Source organism: Pteropus alecto, unplaced genomic scaffold (genome assembly GCF_000325575.1).
Source record: "Pteropus alecto unplaced genomic scaffold, ASM32557v1 scaffold338, whole genome shotgun sequence".
Classification (NCBI taxonomy): Eukaryota; Metazoa; Chordata; class Mammalia; order Chiroptera; family Pteropodidae; genus Pteropus; species Pteropus alecto.
This window is the reverse complement of record NW_006441995.1, coordinates 2,867,262-2,875,311: the sequence shown is the minus strand read 5'-3', so window position 1 is coordinate 2,875,311 and position 8,050 is coordinate 2,867,262.

The following is an 8,050-nucleotide window of genomic DNA, read 5'->3' as shown; positions in this document are numbered from 1 at the left end:
TTGAGTAATTTTTTTACTACATGGACTTAAACTTATTTCCTTTAAACAATGTAAGTATACTTTAAATGCATCTCGGATCTCAAATAAACTCTTCTTTTTTTCTCCTTACAAAGTGCAAATGATTATATGATTATGTCATTTTAACTTCTTTCCCAGGCACCACCCTATGGGTCTTTTTCTCTTTTTTAGTCTCTCTTTACCTATCCTTGTCTCTTACCATGAAATTTCATTGCTAGCAGCATTTTCCTGTTTTCTAGAAACAGAAATAACTACAGCTAAGCATCTCTATTTAAAAAAAAAAACCTATTTATAGTGTTGGCACCAAGTTATAGAGAATAACTGAGTCACAGAGCCATTGGGAGAACTTTTCTTGAGACATTTCACCAACTTTGCTCTTGGTTTTCCCTACTGGCCACCGTGATTGTGCTCTTGCTTCCGGATGACAATTTATATGAATTTAGTTCTCCTTATACACATTTTCAGGTGTCTTGGCCTTTTCCTTCCACTGATTTTCAGGTGTCTTTGCCTTTTCCTTTACTCTGTTTCTGTCTTTTAAAGTTAAATTCTTGGACTTTATCTTAATAAGGTATCTACTTATTAAAACAAGTTCTGCAGGAAAAACACCTAATAACAACTCTATCAGTAGGACCAGAAAGCCCGATAGCAAATTCTCAGTGATCTTTTGTTTCTATTTTTTTTAATCCGAATAATTCTCAATGATCTTTTCTTTCTATTTTTTTAACCTGAATAAAAGACATGATCATAAATTATGTATATACTTGTACTATATGCCTCTCTAGATATTTTCAACTACAAAATAATTTCAGCTTTTAAGAGGCCTATACTATGGTAAGCTACCCCAGATCATTATTTTGATCCGACCTAGTGTTTTTCCAGTTACAAGATATTATAAAATCTGACATCATTTTTAACCTTGCCGTGCTCCCCACCCCAGTCAAATCCTCTTCCTTCACTTATGTCACATAACTGAATCACCCTTATCTCAGTTAAACCATGATACAGTCTTAAGGAATGTTTGCTTCCTTTATCTCTTGCTCATCCCATCCAATCTATTGCTAAGTCCAGCTAAGTATCTCTCCACATGGGTACTATTTTCGTGTATCTGTGCTGTCATTTACAGTCTTACTGTCATTGTCATCATTTAGACTCACCTTTTCTTGCCAGAAATATTGTAAACTCATCTCTCTGCTTCCTCCCATCTCTCTTTCCTTCACAATATCTTTTATCATACTGCTGTCACAGTAACTGTCCAAAAATGTCACTACGAGCATATAGTTCTCCCATTATGTGCACTGCATTAAAAATAATAATAACAATTTCTTAGTCTGACAATTAAAGCACAGTTTAGCCAGAGGTTAATTTTCTGATCTTTTTTTCTTAACAGACCTACAAAAGTGGAATGAACTACTAGCTTTTCCTACAACATACCTTGGTGATGTTGCTCATGCAATTAGCCTTTCCCATGACCTCTTGACACTCCTCAAGGCCTATACCAAATCACATTTCATTTATAATGTCTCTGTGGTTACCACCTCCATCATCTGCACCCCCGTCACTCTCTAAGATATCTTTTGGAGAGACTATACAGTATCGGTTCAAACAGACCTAAATTCAAGCCCTAACTTTGCCTATTATTAATTTCATAACTTTGAACAGATTACATATCTTCCTTGAGCCTTTTTAAAAAATATGTAAAATGGAGATAATATTTTCTTTTAATGTGAAGATTAAATGAAATTATCTGTATGTAACACATATATGGACCTGGCATTCTTATTTTTATTATTTTCACTTACGGTTGACATTCACTACTATTTTATATTAGTTTCAGGTATATAGCATAGTGGTTAGATATTTATATGATTTATGAAGTAATTCCCCCCAATTAGTCTAGTACCCACCTGCCACCATACATAGTTATTAAAATATTATTGACTGTATTTCCTCTGCTGTACTTTACATCCTCTTGACTGTTCTGTAACTACCAGTTTGTATTTATTTTTTAAAAAGATTTTATTTTATTAGTTTCAAGTATACAATACATTGATTAGACATTTATATAGTTTATAAAATGATTCCCCTAATTGCTCTTTCTCTTCTCTGGCTCTCCACCTAGCCATTGCATTAATGCCAACTGCATTTCCTATGCCGTGCTCTCCATCCCCATGACAATCTATCAACTACTAATTTGTTCTTCTTTAACCCTTCACCCTTTTCTCCCAGCCCCCAACCCCTCTCCCCTCTGGCCGTCACCAGATTGTCCTCTATATTTGTGAGTCTGTTTTTGATTAGTTTGCTCCTTTTGTTCCTTAGATTCCACATATAAGTGAAATTATATGGTATTTATCTTTCTCTGTCTGATTTATTTCACTCAGCATAATAACCTCTAGGTCCATCCATGTCATTGCAAGTGATAGGCTTTCATTTTTTTAATGGCCGACTAATATTTCATTGCATATATGAACCATAACTTCTTCATCCAATCTTCTGTTGATGCACATTTAGGTTGCTTCCATATCTTGGCTATTGTAAATCATGCTGCCATGAATATTGGGGTGCATAGATCTTTATGAATTATTGTTTTGGTTTTCTTTGGATAAATACCCAGGAGTGCAATTGGTGGGTCAAAAGATATTTCCATTTTTAATTTTTTGAGAAACCTCCACACTATTTTCCATAGTGGCTGTATCAATTTGCAATTCCACCAACAACGTATGACAGTTCCCTTTTCTCTGCATCCTCGCGAACACTTGTTCTTTGATTTATTGATGATAGCCATTCTGACAGGTGTCAGGTGATGTCACATTGTGGTTTTAATTTGCATTTCTCTGATCATTAGTGATCCTGAGCATCTTTTTATATGTCTATTGGCCATCTGTATTTCCTCTTTGGAGAAATATCTGTTCAGGTTTTCTGCCCATTTTTAGCTGGATTGTTTTTTGGTTTCTTTGTTGTTATTTTGCTGTTGAGTTGCATGAGTTCTTTATATATATTTTAGATATTAACCTCTTAACAGGCATATCATAAGTGAATATCTCCTCCCAGTCAGTTGGCTTTGTTGTTGTTGTTGTTGTTAATGGTTTTTTCCTTTGCTGCACGCAAACATTTCCATTTTCTGTTACAACAGTCTGGGTCATTTTCATCTACTGTCAGTAAGTCTCTTCCTTCTAACTTTTGCAAGGCTTGCTTCTTCATTCCACTTCCCTAAGTCCCTGCTCAAATGTCATCTGCTTACAAAGGCCTTAACAGACCATCCTGCATCATTTATTGAAGAGACTTCCTTTACTCCATTGTATATTCTTGCCTCGTTTGTCATGCATTAAATGAGCGTATAGACGTGGATTTATTTCTGGGCTTTTTATTTTGTTCCATTGATCAATATTTTTGTTTTTATGCTAGTCCATGCTGTTTTGATTACTGTAGCCTTGTAGTATAGTTTGATATCAGGTAGTTTGATACCTTCAACTTTGTTCTTCTTTCTCAACATTGCCATGGCTATTTGGAGTCTTTTATGGTTCCATATAAACTTTAGGATTATTTGTTCTAGCTCTCTGAGAAATGCCATTGGTATTTTGATAGGGATTGCATTGAATCTATAGATTGCTTTGGTTAGTGTGGCCATTCTAATGATGTTGATTCTTCCTACCCGGTATATGCTTCCATTTATTTGTATCCTCTTCAATTTCTTTTTTTCAATGATATAATTGAAATTAATGTGATACACCATTTTAACAAATCTAAAGACACCTCTTTGGTTAATTCGATTCCCAGGTATTTTATTGTTTCTGATGCAATTGTAGATGGGCTTGTTTTCTTAATTTCTCTTTCTGAAAGTTCATCATTGAGGTATAAAAATGCCACTGACTTCTGAATATTAATTTTGTATCCTGCTACTTTACTGAATTTATTGATCAATTCTAACAGTTTTTTGGTGGAATCTTTACGGTTCTCTCTGTATAGTATCATGTCATCGGCAAATAACGAGAGTTCTGCTTATTCCTTTCCAATTCAGATACCTTTGATTTCTCTTTCTTGTCTTGTTGTGGCTAAGACTTCCAATACAATATTGAAGAGGAGTAGTGAAAGTGGGCATCCTTGTCTTGTTCCTGATCTTAAGGAAAACGCTTTTAGCCTTTCCCCATTGTGATATCAGCTGTAGGTCTGTCATATATGGAGGTATATTCTCTCTATTCCCACTTTGCTGAGAGTTTTTATCATAATGGATGCTGGATTTTGTCGAACACTTTTTCTGCATCTATTGATATGATCATATGATTTTTATCTTTCGATTTGTTAAAGTGGTGTATCACATTAATTGATTTGCAGATATTATACCAACTTTGCATCCCATGAATAAATCCCACTTGATCATGGTGTATGATATTTTTAACATATTACTGAATTTGGTTAGCTAATATTTTGTTGAAGATTTTTGCCTCAATGTTCATAAGAGATATCAGCCTATAGTTTTTTTTTTTTTGGTGTGGGCTTCTACCAAAGTCAGATATCACTGTGTGACCTGCTATTGTCTGTGATGGGCCCACAAAACCCCTGATCTTTGCCCCAGAGCTACTGTATCTCATGCTGGCATGGTCCCACAGACCCCTATGACTCCCTCGAGATATTGCAGCTCATACAGGCAACAGTGGTCTGCCCACAACTGTTTTCCCCAAAATGTACTCATTGCTCTAGCCAAGGTCTGTTGCCTGCGCAGAATGTGCAACCCAAGAGAAAAGCATGATGGGGGAGGCTGCCTGTCAGTGGGCTGCAGGCACTTTGTGGGTTGGGTTGAAGTGGGATCTCAGAAAGACAAGGGCCATCAGGCCAATACAACTTTAGTTTTGCTGCAACTTCTATGCCTGGGCATTCCCACTGTAGTCACTGATCACAGTGAGACCAGCTGCCTGGTCAGTCCTACAGACCCTGTGGTCCCCCCACCTGGTATTGCAATAGAGGTCTGCCTGCAGCTGATTTCCCTGCAGTGCTCACCGTGTGCTAGCCAAAGTTTGTTGCCTGTGTAGATTGGAAGACCCTGGGGGAGGTGCAGGATGGTAGAGATTGACTGTCAATGGGCCGCCTGGAGCAATTTTTTTGTGGGTTGAGTGAGGCAGGTCTCAGGGGCAAGGTGGCTGTCAGATCAATACAGCCTCAGTCTTACTGCAACTTTGGTAACCATTTGCACGTTCCCATGAAAATCCCAGATCACAGCAAGACCAGCCGCTGTCTGAGACTGGCCCACAGGTCCCTGGGATCCACCCAAGTTTGTGTTGGCAGCAGTGATCTGCCTCAAACTGTCTCCTAACTGCGTGCTCACAGCGCTGACTGCCAGCTGCGAGTGTTGGCCCTGAATTGGTGCAGGGCATGGAAGCTCCGGGCAATCTGCGGGTTGGGTGAGCAGCTGATCAAGCCAGTGCTTCATAATGGCCCTGTGGGAGGGGTCTGTATAGTCAAGCTGGCTGGTCTGTAGATTGCCCTATAGGGGGTCCCCAGGGGAGGTCCCGCCAACTAAGGCACAATAGTGGCTGCCCGTTCAGCCCTCTTTCTGGCACAAGGTAATGCAGACTTTCCCAGTATGAATCTTGCGCGAGCCTCTGACCCACCGCAGATTTCCCGGGTGAGTGTCCGCAGGTCAGAGAGCCTGTGCACGGGCCCTTCAAAGGGGCCTCTAGGGATTCAGTCTCCTTCCGTCTCACCCAGATGGCCAGAATCTCCTTTGGTTTTTACAGTCAGTTATTGGAAACTCCTCTTCCCTGGGCTGGGGAGCCCCCAAATGAGACCAGGTCTCTCCCCATCTCCTTCAGGAGAGCCTCTGCAGCCTCACTCTCCCTCTTAGTGATCCTCCACCATCCACGGGTGCGGATCCAGCCCCACTGGTGACTTTGCTCCTCCTACTGGCTTCAATGTAGCTCATTCTTTATACTATCAGACGTTTGTGTTATGATCAGCTGGACTTCAAATGATTCTCCACACTGATTATTTTATAATTTGTAATTTCAATGCAGATCTGGGAGGAGGCAGACTCTGCTTTTATCTAGTCTGTCTTTTTGATTATCCTAATTTGTATTTCTTGATCCTTTCACCTTTTTCACCCAATCCCCTCAGCCTCCTTCCCATCTGGCAACCATCAGTTTGTTCTCTGCATCTGTGAGTCTGTTTCTTTTTTGTTTGTTTATTTATTTTGTTCTTTAGATTCTACATATATAATCACATGAAATCACATGGTATTTGTCTTTCTTTGACTTATTTCATTTAACATACTACCTTCCAATGGACCTGGCATTATTAAAGATTGTGTATACATTGCTTTTTTTTTTTTTTTTTTTTTAATTAACTCTGCTTTGGTGTTAACTCTGGCTTGCATTCTAGCCGTTTGAGGTCTTGGTCCATCCTCTAATTATACGTACATTGAAAGCATTACTAATTATTGGTTCCACGAAAATGACAACAAAATACCTAAATCAGGATAATATGTGGAGTGCTGAAACTGATTCTTTCAGGATGAATTAGATCCTTAAATGGATTTAACATGTGTGAACAGATGGCAATACATGGCTTGGCCATTCACTATCTCTTAGGGCCACCAGGTTTCTGTTACCCACTATTAAGAGGGTTACCTGAACTGTTACTCTCTATGAGCTTATTTAATCAAATACATAAGGAGGGCCAGAGAACAAAAACTGGGGCAACAGTTAGAGAACTGGAAGAAATGAGAAATGAGAGTGGAGTTGGACCATTGTCCCTGTACGTTACCCTAAGCACATTCGTCCAGAATGAGTCCTAATAGGGAAAATAACTAATATACATTATTAAGAATGGAAAGTCAAATAAAATTAGCCACATTTTTAAGTGAAAATTATGTACATAATAGACACAGTTTAAGTGTGTAGTTATCAGAGATTCCTCTGCTATTGAACTTGAGGCAGGGGAGGAAGAGAGGGAGGGAGGGACTGACTACTTTAGGGGACCAGAAATAAGTTAATCTCATAATGCAGATGTGCTCTGGAATGCATTTAGTGGGTGGTGAATATTCTATCCATTCTTTTGAAATTAGAAATTTTTATATCTCATTACATAGAAAATAACTTTATGCAGAATTATCTCCAGGCTTTAGAAAGAAAGAACAGAGCCCCTTCCATGAATTTTCTTCACTAGTCAAAATACTGAATATTTGGGGCTATTTTGTTTTCTAAACATTATGTGAAAATTAAATCGCAAAGTAGACTTTTATTATGAGGGGAGTCAAATCACAGTCATCTTTACATAAAAGAGGTTCTTTGATGGCCTCATTCCTATCTTTGGCAGTAAGAAGTGTCTGAAAACCACAACCCAATGAATTATACTTGAAATGAACTTTGGCTCTAGGACTAAGAAAGAGAGGTCTGTTTTCATGTTGAAGGAAGATAGGGTACAACAACAATTAGTTTACCGGTTATTTATAGATGGTGCATTCCTAAGCATATCAAAGTATATAAGCAAATAAAGGTTACGTTGATATATGATTTATTTAAAAAAAAGAATGTAATATAAAATAAACCCTAAAATGTTATGTATTATTATCTTTGGGATTGATACGAGGTTTGCCTTTTTAGGGTTTCCCATGTTCATTTCCATTTGTGGGTCTCAGATATTTTTTTGAGTGTGCCTGACACTGGAACAACTGAAGACAGATCACCAAATACTGTATCTAGAATAGGTCTTGTGGGAAGGGATCCTTGGTGAAGACAAGTACATGTGCTGAGAAGTGATGGAGGTGCAGTTATGACCTGGTGTCTGGATGATGTAGTTTCTATATCTCTTTCAGTAGTTATGAAATAATCACATGCCTTTGTTTTTAATCTCATCATCGCTAACTCTGTAGTTCTCTTTTTATTATTTCCTGAAAGAAAATATGGCCATGTTTTTCCACTTATGAGTTGAATTCCTTTTTGATTCCTGTGAATTCAAATATGTTTTTAGCCATCATGTGTTTTACTCACCTTTGGACTTGGTCTTATTACTTCTTGTTGTATTCTGAGGTCCTATCTGTAAA